At 39.2% G+C, this 20,555-nt stretch overlaps 1 protein-coding gene across 17 annotated transcripts in view; it reads left to right on the top strand.

Annotated features, from left to right (window-relative positions):
- The window catches only part of LOC140631715 (transient receptor potential cation channel subfamily V member 3-like), a 541,542-nt gene that overhangs the window by 360,682 nt on the left and 160,305 nt on the right, over positions 1 to 20,555 (top strand). For 6 of the 17 annotated variants that reach the window (XR_012029200.1, XR_012029199.1, XR_012029201.1 and 3 more), the window contains exon 6: positions 10,512 to 10,679. The exons of the other annotated variants lie outside the window; for them this stretch is intronic. The gene's annotated coding sequence lies outside the window, so the exon portion shown is untranslated. The remainder of the gene's footprint in view (positions 1 to 10,511; positions 10,680 to 20,555) is intronic. 17 annotated transcript variants of the gene reach the window in all.

Raw genomic sequence — 20,555 nt, 5'->3', positions numbered from 1 at the left:
AGACAGGATCCTGACAGCCACACAGGAACTGTTGGGTTGAAAATAGCTAACGTTGGTAATACGAAGAATCACAAATCTTTGTTCACAATCTCGCTTATCACAAAATGAAAGTGCATGTGTGAGTTTTTCATCGATTTGTTAGAGAAGTGATGTTCAAGAAAATATATTACCTTAAATTAGTATTCCCAATGGTATTTATCCTTTTTCTCAGGGGGTAAGTTACACATCTTGTGATTTCAGGAGCATTTTAACCTTGGAAGCACTTAACGCCTCCCTTCCACGTTGACTTTATCCAGTGTGGCATTCTCAATAGTTCTCCCTTCAGTTCAAACACCTCTGCCTGTTCTCACCTTCAGGCTTTCCTCACCTCTGGCCTGGATTATGGGAATAGCCTCCTACTGGATCCATCTGCCCTAAGACTCCTTTACACTACCACCAGGACTCCCTCCTTAAAAGAAAAAAATTAGAGAAAATCTCTTCATACAGCAAATCCACTTCTAGAAGTCTCTTCTACAGAAAACTCACTTAAAAGGATGCAGATACTATGTATCAAAACATTTGTTAATCTTTTATTTGTGACAAAACAATTGGGTGACCTAAGTGTCTGTGAATACAAAAATGATGACATTTTTTCTAATGCATATATATTATACCAGAAGTCAGCAGACTTTTTCTGTAAACGGGCAAATAGTAATACTTTTGGTTTTTCATGCTATTCCATCTCTGCCATGATTACTTGACTCTGCTCTTATATCAAGAAACTAGCCACCACAACAATAATGGCCTCTGGGGAGGTCAGTTCATTAAGCCTTTTACTCTTGATTTCAGCTCAAGTTGTGTTCTTAGGGTGATGGGATCAATCCCTGCACCAGATTCCATGCTCAGCATGAGTCTGCTTGAGATTCTCTCTCCCTCTCTACCCCCCACCTTTGCACACACACATGTGCACATGCTCGCTCGCTCTCTCTCTCTCCCTCTCTAAAACAAATAATGTATAATAGGGAGAGAGAGTCACAGACAGACAGAGACAGATGCAAGCAAAGGAATAAATGGATAAAATATGTGATACAGTATACACAAAAAAGAAAAATCCAGAGGAATACACACCAAATATTACTAGATGCTCTTCTGAGAGAGGATAGGTATGAAGGCAAGGAAATTTTCCATTTTTATGTACTTTACATTTTTACATACTTCTGTATTGTTTAAACTTTTACATGACTATGTATTATATTTACATTACAGGAAAATACTGAAATAATGAATCATCTAAAATCTGAGCCTGTCTCTCCACTGGTTAAAGACCTTCTGTTGTTTTGCATTGTCTATAGGATAGACCCTAAGCAATTTATTAGAGCTTCTAAGGCAGTTTGTGATCTGCCCAGCCACCTGCTCTGATCTCATCTCAAATCATCCTGCCTCATCTGGAAAACCCCTTTTACGCTACACAGCACACCATGCCATTTTGTGACTTCCTCTCTGCACAAATGATGCTTCCTTTTCTCTAATTGGCTCCTGCCCTGCTTCTCCTCCAGGATCTTCCTCATATATGTCACAGTCCCAGCTCAACGTCCCCTTCTCTATGATCTCTCACTTTTGCCTATAGGCAAAAATTGCTCCCAACATTTTAATATTTCCATTTGCATATCCACTGTTAGACTGGGTTTCTTCAGGCAGGGCTATTGTCTTGTCATTTCTGAATCTCCATACTCAGCACAGAGCTTAGCACACAGTACACACTCATTAAATCTATACAGATGGAGACTTCTAGTCAAAGAAATGTTTTAAGAGGTACAATAGGGAGATGTTTACACTCAAATTTATACACTGAAATTTAAAAAAGTTCAGTAAAGTCTACAACAGAGACTCATATGGCAAAATGTTTTAAATATCCCCATCTAGAAAAGGATTATTCATTAATGATCTGTAGAAATGTGTGCATACGTGGATATGCTTTTTTGCTTGTGGACTCAGATGTTTTCAGCACCATCTAAGTAGCCAACACAAAAACTTTTTGCATTTTAAGTCGAATAACACATTCTAAGATGTTGATTTATAGCTATAGTCATAGTGACTGTATTCAACTGTAAGTAATAGAGTACCCTGTTAATGGCCTAGATAATGAAGTGTTTACTTATCTCATATATGAAGTCTAGAGGAAGGCATGTGTTGATCCTTAATTACCTGCTCAGTGCTGGCAACAGGGGCAAATGCACTTTTCATCTTTACATTTACTATTTATTTGCATATGCTCATTGCAGGTTGGCTACACACCACTAAGAATCACATCCACATTTGAGGCAGGTAAAGTATAGGAGCAAAGGCCTCTCTTCATGGTCTTTTAATTCTGAAAAAGAAGTCTTTACGAGTAGTCTTTGCCTTACATTTCATTTACCCCTTACCCATGGCCATTCACCTATCAATCATTAGTCAAGGGAAATGAGATGAAGGTGACTAGTTTACATCAATCATGATTCAACTCCTAGACTTGGGAGGATGAAAATGGCCTCCCTTAATTAAAGGAAATTCTACATGTTACCTCAAGACGTAAGGATATTTTTTAAATGAAAGAAGGAGGAAGGATGAATCTGGTGAGCAAATACTGTCTGTGCCAGTATTGATTACTATTATCAGAATAGCAGGTGACTGGACCTGGATATACTAGGAAGAAAAATCATAAAGAGATTAGACAGGAAGATTCTAGTTCTAATCACAGCTATGGGAACCTGAGATGATTGCTTGACTTCTCTGCACTTTTTGCCCTAGCTACAAAATAGATGAAAATACCGTGTATCTATCTCATGGGATCATGGTAAGGATCAAATCAAGATTGCTAGCCTCAAGCTCAAGCCACTGTGAGCCCCATGATCGGCATACCAGCAGCAGGGATCTTGATAGATTCTTCTGTGCCTTTGACTTTCAATCTCCATTTAAATTCACTGGTGTCATTGTTCTTTGTGTAGTCATGGCTCTGTCTAGTTGGATATAAATTAGGTGCTTTTAAAGTGTTCGGTCAAAGTAAGGATACCTAGACAACGTACTAATTTAAAATGAGGTGTTTACAACACATAGCAGTTCCTGTGTTGTTTAATCTTCATATCAAATATCAAATATTCATGCAAATAATCATGAAAGGCAAATAATATTGAAATATTATTTCAATATAGGGAAAAGAAAGATTTGTACAATCAAGATATAGAAAAATAGCATGTAATTTAGGGACCCATGCAAAATAAAATTTCTTTTGAATCTGAAGTTCTTGGATGACATACTTTGCTAAAATCTAATGTTTTGTTCAACAACAATGACAGACATATCATTAAGTAAAATGAATCTGAGGAATTGCATCCTGTTTCAGAACAGTGCTAACCATCTGGGGCTCTTCACTCTTACTTCCATCCAGTAAGTTTCTCCAAAATCTGAGGTTGCATCAGCTCATAGAAGGATGTGGGTGAAGTCCCTCAAATTAGAAACAAAAATTGTCTGATCCCCGCCTTGTCAGATATTCCTACTAATAAGAAGGATCAGGAAGGCTTTCCCTTCACAGAAAAAAGGACACCATATACCACTCAGGCATTTCCTGATAGCCACTCTGAGGTACAAAGAGGGAAGGATTTGAGGAAGGGGAAATGGATTCCTTAAACCTGAGTACGCAATAGTTCTGGAATTCTTTCTGTCATAGAAGAGAGAATCAATCTTGGTGGAAAATAAGGATCTGAAAATAAAAAGCCAAAGACCTCACATGTATTCTTCATATGAATTCTGTCTTTTTGGAGCTCTTCTGAATTGAAACTTTGCAATAAATGCTATTTGATATTTCTCCCTTATCTGACAGCCTCCCTTGTCTGATCCAATTTGGGATCATGGCCTAAAAGTTTATTTTACTTCTTTAGGTGAGTTATAAAAAAGAATTTAGATCAGTTTTGCAAATTACTAAAATATCAAACAATAACTTTGTCTTTGACGTCCACACTAATAATCCAGTAACACTTTTCTATTTATTATTCAAGAAGTAGTTTGAGGCTTGAAAGTTTTCCTACTTACTTCTCCAAGCATATTTGAACCACAGCCTTGCACAACTAAATATCACTCTCTGAAAAGTACTTATTTGGGAAATCCAGGTACTCTTTGTCTACGTAAGACAGTCAGCTTTCTAGAAGGTAAAGGACCGTCTGTGAAAATGTTTAAGATTTCCATCCAGATGGGAGGGATTTTTGCAACTTTCAAACTTTACCTAAAAGAATTCTGCTGTGAAAAACAGGCTTAAAAACACATATGACTTTTGTAGTATGAATGAAGTGTCACGAATCTCCTGAAACAGAAAATTCTATTGAGCTTTAGCTTATTCTTAGAACTTCCCAGATGTCTACATGTTACTGTGGTCCCCTAGCTGCCTGTGGCAATGCCTGGAGCACATTTGCTCAGGATTTCCATGTTTGGGTGGAAGAAAGCTCAGGGTATTACAAAAGATGGATTGTGGACCGTATCATGTTATGGGACAAATAAATGTGTGACATATTGTAATACTCACTGAATAATCTGTGGAATATAGAGAGAAGAAATAGATTATCTAGAGCAGAATTTGAGGAGAAGCAGACTGAGGTTTAATGTTGCTGCTAATAGTGACAACAGGGGAAAGGGAGAAGTTTTTAGTGCAATATAGGCAAGTTTGTGAGAAGGGAGATCTCACCACCTGGCAATGGTGCCCTGTAGTTGCTTCTTATCCATTTGAGGCTTTTAACTTGCACAGGTATTTGTAGATCTGACATCCTGTCATATGTGTCGTATACATGGTAGACATATTATGGATGTTGTAGTTCAAGAAGTGTGACCGGTTTTGTGCATCTGTATTCTCATGTGTGCTGGTTTATTTGTTTCTCCATTCATTTCATTCACAGTCTTCTTTGTTGAAAAAGGCATCAGGCGATGAATTGGCCTCTGTAGATGTTTCTTCTGTTGCCTCCATAGCAGCATAGTAGGGTGGCTGAAAGCAGAGACCATGGAGCCAGACTCCCTGGGTTTTTGCCTTAGTATTCTCATCCGTAAAACGGGAATAAGTTTCTACCTTATAAAGTCGTTACAAAAAAGTACATGAATTAATGATATTTAAGTCCTTAAAACAATATGTAAAACAGTATTTTGGTGCTCCTGGGTGGCTCAGTCAGTTAGGTGTCCAACTCTTGATTTCAACTCAGGTCATGATCTCAGGGTCCTAAGAATGAACCCAGCATTGTCAGGCTCCATGCTCAGGATGGAGCCTGCTTAAGATTCTCTCTCTCCCCCTGCCCGTCCCCCCCTGCTCACTTGCATGTACACTCTCCTATAAAAAAAATAAAATATAGTATCAAGTAAAATTTCAAAACTAGTTCCAGTTATTAAGAAGGTAATAATATAAAGAATCATTCAAGATATTCTCATCTCTCTTAACATTGCTACTCAGAACTAGATGCCACACTTCACACAATTTCATGAAAGCAAGGGGGGAAGTAGAAAAGGAAGGACTGGAAAGAAAGACTCTAGCCCAAGAAAAGATACCAAATGAGGTCCATGCCAGGGGACTGCCTGTATAGTGCAATGTAAAATAGTACATCCTTCATCTATGAGTGGGAGTGCTAATTCTCTCAACCAAAGTTCTTTGGCTGTCTCTGTTATGCACCGTACTATTTGTATTCTAGAAAAGTTTATTAAACAGATGATTATGAGCGATGGATAAATAGAAGAGAGAGAAACAAGAGCCCACCAAAATAAAATCAAGCCCCAGCAACATCATCATCTATCTGATAGAAGAGATTGGTAAAGCGAAACATTGTGCATCTTGATTTCAAATGAGAACATCTTGATTTCAGAATGACATTTGACAAAATTTTTCAAGCCATTATGATTGGGAAAAAATACATGGATTGCTTAATAATGCAATGAGATGGGTGTTTTATTAAATCAGTAATTAACATTTCAAATAACAAAGAACACCTGACATCATTCCATAAAGCTTTGTTCTGGGATTGTGCTTTTTGGGATGGAATAGTTACAATTAACTGAATTGCAACAAAGCCTTCAGGTAGAGAAAACATGAACTTATATCACCTTTAAGCCAGTAAACAGCTACAAATTTGGGAAAGGCACAAAAGTTTTGTTTACAGGAATCCTAGGGGGATGCGTGTACACAAAAGTGAAAAAGGCATTCTCTTCCTTGAGCACACAGATCACAAGGCTAACTAGTGATCTCTGCTACTCGGACACGAGTGATGTGCAGAAGAAACCAAAGGAACCACTTAGTCATAGACAGCGTGCTGTATTTTGGGATTTATGAGAGACAGTAGCAATGAGCTTGAATTGTTCAGATCATGGTAATGTTGCGCCTCCAGACACTATGTGATGTTTCTTTGCTTCAGGGAAACAGTGCTGGATTCGACCCTTGACCAACCACCCTGGTGTTCCATTTAACTGGAACACACTCAGCAAGGCTATATCCTTAAACTCAAAAGCATAAGGATATACTCTCCAAATAGTTTCCATCCTGACATGTTAGGGATATAGTCTCAAAAGAGAAAATTGAACTATTAGACCTGATATTACATAAGCCATCCTTTGGAGTTCTACATATTTTCAGCCATTACCAGTTCTTGAAGTAATGAGTGACACAAGTTTACGATATACTGATTAAGTGGTATCCTTATTCATCCTCAGTTTAGCCCTAACATCTCCGAGGCATTGTCTCCTCCACCAGCCTCTCAGAACTGTGGGTTTTAATAGCATCTGGCTATAAAAGTTCCATTTTTACCCTATCCAAGCCTTTATGATCTTACAGGCTTGCATCAGCTCCTCCTGCACATTCATCTTGGCAGATGAGAATTTATACAGACTTTGCGGCCCCCTCCTGCCCCTCCTCATCTCCACCGCCTCTGTCTGGCCTGTTTCCAACAACACTGTAGGATTCTGGAAGGGCAGCCTACACGTTTCTTGCTGTGAGGTGGGCGATCATAGGCCGGCGGGTTCGCAAACAGTGTTTTTCTGATAGCAGCTAGGGGATTTGGATTCGATTCAGAAATGACTTGGACATTACCCACACGCGATCCTGTCATTCCTCTCCTTAGAGCCACAATTATAGGGGATGCCAGATCCTATTCATTTTGGCCTTTTTTGTCCAACTTTTCCTTCCCTGATTATAAACACGTGCAATGGCCATAAAAAGCCCTATCCTTAAAGGAGAGTCACTTATAGTTTCAGAAAGGTGAGGTCTCTGACTGTGAGTCCATTTCTACTCTTATTCCCTCCAGGAGGAAGAAATAACATTATCTTCTGGTCACTTGTCAAAGGGCCAGTGGACTGTTTTTCCTGTCTTTATATTTAGAAGGATCACCTACTAATCCTAAGTGATCTCGATGTATGGGTTTGTTTTTATTTGCTTGTATTTTTAGGGACTGAATTAACTTGTTGGCAGCAAGGCCTTACACAGGTTTTGTGACCAGGTCTCCTCCCTTGATAAATATTTGGGGGGGGGGGGGGGAGTGAGCGCTACGTTATTTATAATGTCTCTCCCAGCTCTGTTTTTTGGTGATTTGGGTTTAGTCCTGTTCTCCTTCTACTGTGTACTAGATTTGCATACCGAATTGTTAATTAAAACCAAACAGTGTTGCATCCACAGTGACCCATCATTTCCATCCCTTCCTCCATCCCCTTGCTCGATTTCTAATTTACCGTATGTCAGTTTGCTGACTTGGCGATATCCCGCCACCCAGGTGCCAGCTCTGCAACCTCCTGGCAAGGTTGTGGCTCCTTCGGCAGGATCTGAGGGTCCCAGAATAAACAGAATCAGGGAGGCAGAGGGAACCCTTCCAGCCTCTTGTTCCACCCACAGAGCCACATACTCCAAGGCCAGCGTCCTGGTGACCCATGATTACCGATGGACCCCTGGGACTCCCTGTAGGAGCATTTCTTTCGCATCTGTAAGGTGAAATTAATGGGATGGGACACCTTATAAGATCTGGTTTATGTGACTTCTTGAAGTTCAAATCTAAGTTATGAAGGCTGTTCTATTTTAAGTGGATTTTGGGATTTAGTTGAGATGAGAATTTGAGGGTATCAACATAGAAAAAGCACTGGAGCCCCTGGCTTTCTGTCTATCTGCATGGAGACCCCAAAGATGGCTTGTTCTCTTCTCTTCCAGCCTCAGTACTTCTCTGGGCCTTTTAGTGTCCCTGTCCTTTTTTGCCTTTTTTTCTTTCTCTCCTTTTGGTGTGAGATTTCTTTCTCACCCTTCCCTCATTCCTCCTTCCTTTCCTTCCTCTTTCTTTCTTTTATGATCTAACTTCTTATCTCTTAATATTTTGTGGTTTTCGCAGCTAATTTTTGCCCTGGACAATGCTTTCTCCTGATCCCACATGTATCATCTGAGACTGACAAGGGTTCGTTCCTTCTTGAAAAAAAAAATGGGAACGAAACTGACTCTGGATGGAGCCATCCCCAGTGGGTCACAGTTGTTATTTTAATCTTCAGGGAAAGATTTCCTTTGTAGATCCTTCCTGTTTTGGCACTTAGGAGCCTTTGCTCTGCAAGGGGGTGGAAATATTTTCTTTAAGTGCTATTATGTTTTAACAAATCCTGTCAAGCATGCTTGTGTGTGCACATGTGAGTGCTTTCATGATATCAACAAATCTGATACTTTGTTTTTAAAGATTTTATTTATTTATTCATGAGAGACACAGAGAGAGAGAGAGGCAGAGACACAGGCAGAGGGAGAAGCAGGCTCCATGCAGGGAGCCCAATGTGGGACTCGATCCCAGAGTCCTGGGATCATGCCCTGAACCAAAGGCAGATGCTCAACCTCTGAGCCACCCAGATGTCCCAAATCTGATACTTTAAACACATTATCTTAGGTGATTTGTTTGAGTCCTCAGGCCAACATGGGGGTGGGACACCAACCCCAGCACCAACCCCAGCAGTTGAAAATCTATATAGTGCAACTTTTGCCTTCCCTCAAAACTTAATTACTGATAGTCTACTATGGGCTGGAATCCTTGCCAATAACATAAACATTCAATGAATACATATTTTGTATGTTATATGTGGTTTTTAAAAAGATTTCATTTATTCATTTGAGAGAGAAAGTGAGAGAGAGAGAGAGTGAGCAGGGGGAGGAATAGAGGAAGAGGGAGAAGCAGGCTCCCCACTGAGCAGGGAGCCCAATGTGGGAGTTGATCCCAGGACCTCAACTCATGACCTGAGACAAAGGTAGACACTTAACTGACTGAGCCACCCAGGTGCTCATGTGTTATATGTATTTTATACTGTATTCTTCCAATAAAGTAAGCTAGAGAAAAGAAGTGTTATTATAAGGAAGAGAAAATGCATTCACAGTACTGTCCCACATTTACTGAAAAAAGTCCATTATATAAGTGGGCCCGTGTAGTTCAAACCTGTGTTGTTCAAGGGTCCACCACAGTAATCATGAAGGGATTCAGCAGCTTCACTTTAAACCCATCTCCTTTTTCCCCTACAATAGCAACAGCCTATCATTCTTCTGTTATCAGTTTAGTTTCAGGAAGTCTTGTGTTGCTTTAGTCAAGATGCAGTCTGATTTAGTTTTATTTTTTTAAAGATTTTATTTATTCATGAAAGACACAGAGAGAGAGGCAGAGACACAGGCAGAGGGAGAGGCAGACTCATCACAGAAAGCCTGATGTGGGACTCGATTCCCAAACCCAGGGATCACACCCTGAGTCAAAGGCAAATTCTCAATCACTAAGCCACCCAGATGTCCCTAGTTTTATTTTTTAAAGGCATGTATGTCCATTTAGTACAACGGAAGGCAGGGGAAAAACCGAGTGAGCAGAGTGCTGTAGCGGAGTTTGGTGAGCAGGACACCAGGTTGTAGAAAATCTTGTAGCCAAACCAGGGAGTTTGAAGTCATACAGAGCCATTAAAGGACAATATGCAAGCAAATTCAATGACAAGTGTTTTTCAGAAAGACCACTCTGGCTTGATTGCGGCGATGGTTGGCAGAGGGTCCAGACAGAAGGCAGGGAGCCTAATTAGTGGGGGATTGCAATAACCCCGGGAGAATCTCAGGAGAAGATTCAAATCTCGGGTGTTGGCTTTCATAAATAGGTCAGTGATACCATTTCAGATAGAGAACTCAATAAGACCAGCAGAAAAGGAAAGATTGTGAGTTTAGATGTTGGATCCTTAGAGGCTGAAATGCCAGAGTCATCATGGTGTCCCTGCAAGGCAGCTAAAGAGCTGTAGGGAATATGAAGAGACTAGAGTTTCTGCCTCAAAGTAGCTGGTAAAAGTAGGGGGCGCTTCAGGCAGTGGAGTAAAACCACCCATATGTAGAGTGAGAGCTTCACGGGGCAGATGTCACAGGAAGTGGAAAAGCTTGAGGCGAGCTTGTGAGGATGGGAACAAGCCAGGAAAGATTCAAGTCTTAGAAGCCAAGACCAGAGTTTCTGGTGGCAGAAGTGATAGAGGGCTCATCAGATTTGGCAATTCAGAGGTCTTTGTGATCTTAGGATAGGTCAAGGGAGTGAAACACAGCGCAGACTCTGATCATGCTGGCCCATGCAAGAGGATGTGGAAACAACTCTCTCTGACTCATCTTTTAATGAGACTGAACATGAGCATCAGCACAACTGAGTTCACAGCACAGCTCTGCCATTGACAAACCTGTTGGACCTTAGGTGAGTGACAGTACACCTTACCCGCAGCTTCTAACTTGTGAAGTTAATACTGGGTATCTCAAAGAATATGTGGGGGATTAAATGTGCCAATAGGTGTACAAAGATTTTATATTTGATATATTTTATATATTTTTAACATATAAATATAGAACATATTAAGTACATTTTTATGAGAATTGTGGCCATTTTTACTGTCATTCTTAGATTGAATAATTAATTCAATTAAGTGTTTTACTTCCTCTGAATCCCAGGTAAGGCCACTATTTTCATGGTGTGAAATCAGACAACTACCAAGCTGCAGCAACTTGACTTTTTTTTTATTTGGATGACTCTGAATGAAATTCTCTGCAGATTATGTTAAAACACCAGAGAAGGAAGAAATTTCATTTGACTATAGAAAATAGTATATTTTATGCCATTTTAATTCCTTGAAAGGATACTCAACATGTATTAATTATGGTAGTTCTAGCTAATATAGTTGATTAACTCCAAAACCTGAGTGAAATAAAACAATATTAGCTTGTTGACCATCTATAAGCCTTCTTTGTAGAAATGTTTGTTCATGTCTTCTGCCCATTGTGTTAATTGGATGATTTGGTTTATTTGGTGTTGTCTAGGTTCTTTATATATTTTAGATACTAACCCTTTATTGGATATGTCTTCTTCTCCCATTCAGTAGGTTGTCTTTCAGGTTTGTTGCTTTTTCCCTTCACTATGCAGAAGCTTTTTATTTTGATGTAGTCCCAGTAGATTATTTTTGCTTTTATTTCCCTTACTCTCAGGAAGCCTAGAAAGCATAGAAAGATGTTGTTATGGCCGATATCAGAAAAATTATTGCCTGTGCCCTCTTCTATGATTTTTAAGTTTTCAGGTCTCACATTTAGATCATTAATACATTTTTAATTTATTTTTGTAAGAAAAAATTTATAGTGTAAGTTTATGGTGTAAGAAAGTGGTCCAGTTTCATTCTTTTGCATGTAGCTGTCCAATTTGCCCAACACCATTTGTTAAAGAGACTGTCTTGTTCCGATTACATATTCTTTTCTCCTTTGTCGAATATTAATTGGTCATATAACTGTGGGTTTATTTCTGACGTTTCTTTTCTGTTCCATTGATCTTTGTATCTATTTTTGTACCAATATCATACTGTTTTGATTATGACAACTTTGTAATATAACTCAAAGTCATGAAAAGACGCTCAGCATTACTTATCATAAGGGAAATGCAAATCCAAACCACAATGCGATATCACATCACATTTGTTAGAATGCTTAGAATCAAAAACTCAAGAAACAGGAAGTGTTGTCGAGGATGTGGAGAACAGGAACCCTCATGTACTGTTGATAGGATTGCAAACTGGCACAGCTGCTGTGGAAAATAGTATAGAGATTCTTTAAAAAATTAAAAATACGGCAGCCCAGGTGGCTCAGGGGGTTAGCGCCACCTTCACCCCAGGGTGTGATCCTGGAGACTAGGGATCGAGTCCCACGTCAGGCTCCCTGCGTGGAGCCTGCTTCTCCCTCAGCCTGTGTCTCTGCCTCTCTCACTCTCTGTATTCTCATGAATAAATAAATAAAATCTTTAAAAAAAATAAAAATAGAGCTACCTTACAATCCAGGAATCACGCACCTGGGTATTTACCCGAAGAATACAAAAACACTAGTTTGAAGGGACATTCACGAACCCATGTTTATTGCGGCATTTTTTACGATAGCCAAACTATGAAAACAGCCCAAGTGCCCATCAGTAGATGAGGGCATAAAGAAGATGAGGTATATATATTTATATATATTTATAATGGAATATTATATATATAATGAAATACTACTATTCAGCCATAAAAAAAGAACTCAGTCTTGCTGTAGAGAGTATAATGCTAAGCGAAATAAACCAGAGAAAGACAAAAATGCCATATGATTTCACTCATATGTGGAATTTAAGAAACAAAACAAATGTACAAAGGGGAAAAGGAGAGGGAGAGAGGGAGAGAGACAAACCCCAAACAGATTCTTAGTTACAGAGAATACACTGATGGTCACCAGAGGGGAGGTAGAGGGATGGGAAATAGGTGATGCAGATGAAGGAGGGCACTTGCTATGCTGAGCACTGAGTAATATAGGGGATTGCTGAATCACTGTGTGGTACACCTGAAACTAATATAACATTGTATATTAACTACACTGAAATTAAAATATAAAAAATAAATAAAAATTTAAAGGTTTGCAAATTAAGATGCAATTCATGTCCATTAAGTAAATGAAAATTACTTTTCAGCAAACTAAAAGAAAAAGAAAAAGAACCAGCATTAGCTTGTATTTTATTTATGCAAGAGTACTCTTTGGGTTTTCTTGGTCAGGCATCTCTTCTCTGAGCAGCGATTTGATGATCATTCCATCCTCTGGCTCCACCGTGTTCAGATAGGGTATCTCCTTTGCAACCATTTGGAAGAGAAAGCGAGCATATAAAACTGGTCATGGGAGGATGCTGTGCACCAAGCTTGAAGTGGTGCACGTTACTTCTGCCCATGGTCTGCTGGTAGCTAGTGCCCAGACCTTACCAAATTATAAGGAGGCCAGACAATGTTATCTAGCTGTATGCTCAGGAGAAAGAGAAAGTTAATTTGAAGATTAGCCAGTCAATGCACAGTATGTAAGTGATAAGAAATGGTGCATATTTTTTTTTTCAAGATTTTATTTATTTGACACACAGAAAAAGAGAATGAGAGAGACAGAGAACACAAGCAGGGGGAGCAGCAGAGGGAGGGGAGAAGTAGACTCCATGCTGAGCAGGGAGCCCAACCCAGGACTCCGTCCCAGGACCCTGGGATCATGACCTGAGCTGAAGGCAGACAATTAACTGACTGAGCCACCCAGGTGTCCCTTGTGCATATATTTTTTACTGTTCTTAACCGTAATAGCACCTTCCCAGCCACACTGAGTAAATATACACTTAGTTCGATTTTAATCTTTTGAGGATTACCTAAGAAATTCCTCCTTAGTCTTTTGAGGATTACTTATGATAAATACCCCTTCTTTCACCTGGCAGTTGTGCAATCCTAAACAGAGGCAAATACAAGGCTGTTAGTAGAAGCATGAAAAGGGGAAGATGAGTTCCCTGAGCTCTCGCATTATCAGTTCCTAAATCACATTAGTCTCCTAGAGCCCAGACACAAGAGCCAGGACCTTGCTTGTGCCTCCAAACGCAGCTTTCTGGACATGAAAGTCACACTTGGAGGACAAAACCCCATTTACTCTGCAGTTACATGAAAGGTATGACTTCTGTGGCAAGAACTACTAAAAGAAAAATGTACAATAAAATTATTCACAGACTATTGCTTTTAAGTAGTAAAGTTACACACACACACACACACACACACAATACAGGAAGATACCCACAGGGAGTCTCTCCAGAAGAAAAAAAAAAAGGCATGTCCCACCGTAGCCTGGCTGTCAAAGGGGCACGCTGAGCAGTTTCAGTAATACCAATAAAGATGTGCTGAAGCAAGATGAATTAAGAATGGATCTGTCTAGGTACCTCTGCATCTTCAGCCGCCATAGAAGTGCCACAGTTGATGTTTCAGTGTTTCTAATCAATTTCATTTTTTGGATGTCTGAGATGAATGGTACATTTTCCTAGCCATCCAGAGATTTGCTTCACATTGGGAGATCATGATCCAAACTGAAGGCTCAGTATCATTTCTGCCAGCCCTGAGAGCTCCAGGGGACAAAAACCCCAATGTATTTCATTAGGTGCAGACACTAGGGTGGTGCAGAAGGGGGAAGATTAGGTCCTTGTGGAGTTGGGTAAAGAGATGGGATAAAAGCTTACCAGTCCACTTGTAAGGGTGAGAAAGAGATGGGGCATGGGGGCTCCAGAACCACCCTGGTTGGGTGAGCAGGGGACAAGAAGGTCTACAGTGTGTGTGTGGTGTGTCTGTGTCTATAAATATATCTATTTAAATAGATAAATTTCTTGTAAATCCTACCCAGAATACTGATTTTTTAAAAGATTTTATTTATTCATGAAAGACACAGAGAGAGCAATAGAGGCAGAGACACAGGCAAAGGGAGAAGCAGGCTCCATGCAGGGAGCCTGATGTGGGACTCGATCCCAGGACCCCAGGATCACACCCTGGGCTGAAGGCAGACGCTGAACCACTGAGCCCCCCAGGTGTCCCTCAGAATACTGATTTTTAATAAAGAAGAGGAGGAAGAGTCCAGTGAATAGGGCAAGCCCTTGGTTGGACATGTCAAAATATAAAAGAGGCTTCCTCAGTTCCCTGTGTCAAGTGTCATTGTGGCCACTGACCACAGGGTGGGTGTTTTCCCAGCCTCTCTGAGCTGCTTGGCCACTGGTAGCAAGGCTAATAGAAAAAAATAGTATGCTATTTTTTTCCTATGCTCTTTTATTTCTCTATCTGACTTTTACTGCCAGAATCATGGAAGAGAAAAGGCTCTGCTATTTATTTATTTGTGGATTATTGACAGCAGGGAAGCAATGCTGAACAGGACAGTAGTCCCGGCCCACTGAGTGTTTTCAATCTGTACATCAAAAAGCTTCTGAGGGGCGCCTGGGTGGCTCAGTGGTTAAGAGTCTGCTTTCAGCTCAGGTCGTGATCCCGGGGTCCTTGGGATAGAGTCCCGCATCAGGCTCCCCACAGGGAACCTGCTTCTCCCTCTGCCTGTATCTTTGCCTCTCTCTGTGTGTCTCTTGTGAATAAATAAATAAGATCTTTTTTTAAAAAAAGCTTCTGAGATGCAGAATTAATGTTCAAGTACCAGCTAAAGATAGCCTGTGGGCCAGGCAAAACCTTGGGACAGACAGACAAAAAGTAAAAGTCACTTTCTTTTTCTCATGTAAGTTCTGCTCAAAACAAATCCCAAGAAACTTTCAATATCAATATGCAATTTAAGGTTCACAAATGGATGAGATCATTTTATAAGATTTTCCTTCTATCCAACAAACTATCGATAAGATGACTTTAAAATTCATTGTTTGCCTGCTGTTTATAGCTGTCTGTTAAAAACGAAATGCGTTTGTATAAAGCTCCAGGATGTTAGGACTTGAATCGATTTTAAAAATGGTGAGTTTCAAGGGTCATATACAATAACTGGTCCTTTCCAAGGACATTTGGATAGTGGACCACAGAATCAAGTTTAACACCGAAGCTGTGCCCTGGGTTTGGGGTTTGCTCATCAAGTTACAGTGTTGCTCTGGTGTCTTTGGTAAATCATGACATGCATAAGTGACACAGCTGTGATTTGCATTTTTACAGCAATACCTAGCCTGCATTTGTGAATGGTCTAGCTACAGGTGCCATTATATAGAGAAGGATTATCTTATATAATACAAGTATCAATATAGGAAGGCAAATCCTGAACTTGCCAGCTGCTTTTCCTGACTAGAGAGGGTTTGACTGGCCTCTCAGTTATTTTTCAAAAAATACTACAAATGTACTTTAGTCATTTCTCGATGTTTGTCACACACTTGGATTATTTTCCCAACCTTAAAATATGAATTAATGAGCTTCTTTTAAAATTGGTAGCCATTCTAAATGATATTGGGACACTGGTGTCTTAATTCTCTGGGGGTTACTTCAGGATTTTGTTTTAATACGGTTTTTATCTTTCGTTTCAAGAGATGAAGATTTTATCTGTCCCTGGAGCAGTGCTAAATAAAATTACAAATACCTGCCCCCTAGTTTTTCACTGGGATGGAGTTACCAGGAGGACACTGGCAAGATCAGTGACCTTCCCTTTGAGGACAGTCACCTCTCAGATTATCCACCAAGTCATTATAATTCCGGAAAACAATGAGAGGGAGCACACCCACATTAGGAACTTTTTAAAAACTGATGGCAAGCAAAGATACCATAAATACAGAGCAAAATGATCCCTAGAAACATCCAGAATTTTACTAAACTGTTCAGGCAAAAGAATTAAACCTATCAGATTAGCAGTCATGGAGTGAACGCCACTTGTAGATGCTTTTATCTTTTGAGTTTGTAAATCTGAAAACATTTCATCTGCTAGGATTGGGCAGACAGTCTGATGCGGGACAATTGGCACACCATCTCAGCTGAGGACTCTGGGGAGTTCCCACTTTATCACACCCTTCTGCTTTGGAAGTGAGCAGATGTGTAACTTTTAGGAATCCCAACACATACAGGAGCCTCCAGGCTCCTGTGTCAGTTGTTTAGGTCAGATAATTTTTATTTTCTGTACACAAATATTTCTGAATGGAAAATACAGCGATTACAGTAAAACAGATTATGTACCAGATATTAGCTCTGAGACTTCTGACTAAAGACAATACAGAATATACAGTAAAATGGGAGGTGGCCTGTCTGCTGTAATGACAACAGGTACTCGAGTAGGGGAAAACCTCATAAGCATAGCACACATCTAAGAATTAACTTGAGTTTTGTCTCCTGCACTTATAAACTGGTTCCTTTTTTGTCTTTTTACCCTTGGACTGACCTGTAATTTGTATCACATGGATCACATGACCCTTCTGTGACTCAGATGAACGTTTCAGTAGCATGCGAGGATTTCAGATAGTCGAGCAACAAGAGTGGTAGCCAGGGACCTGATGTATACTTTCTGTGCTATGCTTCAATCAGTGCCCATGGAGTACGTGATACATAATCTCTGTTTTTATTTTTCTACTGGTAAAATGTGGGAATCGGGCTGTCTGAATGCAGAGGTTTGTTTTGGCTTATAAACTTGCAAATTTTTAGTTACCACTCTGTGAATAAGCAGTAGTGTTTCTGTTTATTAACTTGCAAGTTTTATAAGCTATTAAACCACTTCTAATATTAAGCAGGTAATTTATATTACATTGCTATATCTCCATTCCATCATTTTTTCTTGAATTTTATGTTTTCAAGCTGTTTCTGGTCATACCAATAAACTTAACAAATCTTTTAAACAGAATAGCCATTATGTTGGCCAGATAACCATATTAAGTTGCTGTCACATTTCCATAAATATCCAATTTTGGATCGCTTCCAGAGTAGCTTATATGATCCATAGATGAGAACAGATTATTAGTTCATTAACTAACTCATATTTGCAAGCTAACTGTTGGTATTCAAAATCTTTATAATATGGTACTGATTTTATTTTTGTTGACATTGTATATATATATTTTTTTTTTTCCTATGAGTATAGTTGCCACACAATGTTACATTAGTTTTAGGTGTACAACATAATGATTCAACAGGTTTATATATTATGCTATATTATGCTGTGCTCATCGCTAGCGTGGCTCCCATCTGTCACCATACAGAACTACTGCAGTAGCCTGGACTATATTCTTTAGCTGTGCCTCTTAGCCCATGACTCATTGATCCTGTAGCTAGAAACCTATACCTCCTACTCCTCTTCACCCATTTTGTTTATATCCCTACCACCTTCCCTGTGGCACTCATCAGTTTGTTCTTTATTTTTATATGTCTTATTCTGCTTTTTAAACACTTTAGGGTTTTGTTTTGTTTTTAGATTTTATGTATGAGTGAAATCCTATGGTATTTGTCTTTCTCTGACTTATTTCACTTAGCAGAAAACCCTCTAGGTCCACCCATGTTTTCACAAATGGCACAGTGCCTTCCCTTTTTTATGGCTAACATATCATTATTCTCACACACACACACACACACACCTCACACCATCCTCATCCATTTGTCTATTGATGGACACTTGGGCTGCTTCCATATCTTGGCTGTTGAAAATCATGCTGCAGCAAACATATGGGTGCATATGTCTTTTCAAATTAGTGTTTTTGTTTTCTTTGGGTAAATATCCAATAGTAGAACTACTGGATCATGTGGTATTTCCATTTTAAATTTTTTGAGGAACCTCCATACTGTTTTTCATAGTGACAACACTAGTTTATATTCCCACCAACAGTGCATGAAGGATCTCTTTTCTCCACATCTTCACCAACATTTGTTCTTTCTTGTGTTTTTTATTTTAGCCATACTGACAGGTGAGTGGTGATATCTCATTGCAGTTCTGATTTGCATTTCCCTGATAATCAGTGATGTTGAGCTTCTTTTCATGTGTCTGTGTCTGTCTTCTTTGGAGAAGTGTCTGTTCAGATCCTTTGCCCATTTTCATTGGGTTATTTGTGTTTAGGGTTTTGAGTTGTATAAGTTCTTTATATTCTTTATATATTTTGGATATTAACCCCTTATCAGATATGTCATTTGCAAATATCTTCTCCCATTCAGCGGTTTGTCTGTCTGTTTTGTTGATGGTTTGCGCTGCTGTGCAGAAGCTTTTTATTTTGATGTAATCCTAACAGTTTATTTTTGCTTTTGTTTTCCTTACCTCAAGAGACACAGCTAAAAAAATGTTGGTATAGCCGATGTCAGAGAAGTCATTACCTGTGCTCTCTTCTAGGATTTTTATGGTTTCAGGTCTCACACTTAGGTCTTCAACCTATTTGTAGTTTATTTTTGCATCTGGCGTTAGAAAGTGGTCCCTTTTCATTCTTTTATATCTTGCTGTGCTATTGGTTATTCATAAGAGAGTAGAATTGTCTTTAGTAATTATTTTGCCCTTTTGTTGGAAAAACAAACTATTATCTTTGCTGCAGCAACCACATTTCTTTTAACCAAAAATTAGACAATATTTGCTTCTCTGGTGTTAACGCATATAAAGTCCCTTGATTTGTTGAATTATATTTTGAAAATGAGAGAGTATAAAAAGTAGGTAGGCAATAATGGATATTTTCTGATGGCCTTTAAGAGTAATTTTACTAGGGGAGCCTTGGTGTCTCAGTTGATTAAGTCACTTGATTTCCACTTGGGTCATGATCTCAGGGTTGCGAGATAGAGCCCCATGCTTAGCATGGACCATGCTTAAAACACACACTCTCTCTCTCCTTCCACCCCCTCCCCCATGCATCTACTTTTTCTCTCTCTCAAAAAAAAACATTTTATCAAAGTAGATGGAAATTTTTATTGACTATCCTTTAAAGTAGTTTTTCTCAAGATCCTTCAAGAGAATGCATGCTTTTGAGTGAAGTGACTTAAAAGTTTGTTCACCAATGGAGTTTAGTTGCATTGAGAGTGACTTGTATAACTGCTGGTCATTTCAACCCCTCATGCTGTGAGTTAGCACATCAGTGTCTCAGGGAGTATTTTCTGATTAATCTTCTGTGAAGTGGGTCTTCTCTGTGCTGTTCCAGGAGCTGTCTTTTGGTACTGTTAATTGTCCAAATAAAATAATCAAACTAATTGGACTTGGGCAGGAGAGTAAAGGTGAAGACCTTCTCTTAATTTTTTCATTTGTTCCCTCCATCTCATAAAATTCTTTTCTAATCTGTAGTAGTATACTTATTGAGTGGATTTACTGTAACTTCAGAAATTGGGAAGATGTTTAAAAGCTTCACAGTTTTTATCAAAGGTTTTTCATCCTTGCATTTATATGAAAAGGGTTTGTGGGTTGTTTTTTTTTTTTTTCAGATTTAGAAGGACCACATTTTTAAATAACTGAAATTGTTATTTGCTTAGTTGGCAGCACATTCAATCTGACCAATTCATCTTCGTCTGAGCTGAGTATAAATAAACTGTGGTCTCCACATGATAAGGTGTAAGGAGAGTTTATGCTGATATGTTCTCATTGACTGCATTCAGTGACATTTACATTCTGGCGTGGGGAATGTATTTCTTAGAATCTTCTAGCTAAGTGTGTTTTTAAGTTAATCAAAGAAATGCAACATGTTGAAATTCCTGTTTAAGACATGTATTAATATTATTGCTTTGAACAAGTATATGTTGAATTCATGTCGGGATTGGACCTCATCTTTCTAGAGCATCCAAGGATGCACAGGCATAGAAGTGTTTTGATGTTTTCCTCCTTCCTCTAT

Source organism: Canis lupus, chromosome 4, assembly GCF_048164855.1.
Source record: "Canis lupus baileyi chromosome 4, mCanLup2.hap1, whole genome shotgun sequence".
Taxonomy (NCBI): Eukaryota; Metazoa; Chordata; class Mammalia; order Carnivora; family Canidae; genus Canis; species Canis lupus.
The sequence above is the reverse complement of the archived record's forward strand: the minus strand, read 5'-3'. Positions and strand labels throughout refer to the sequence as shown.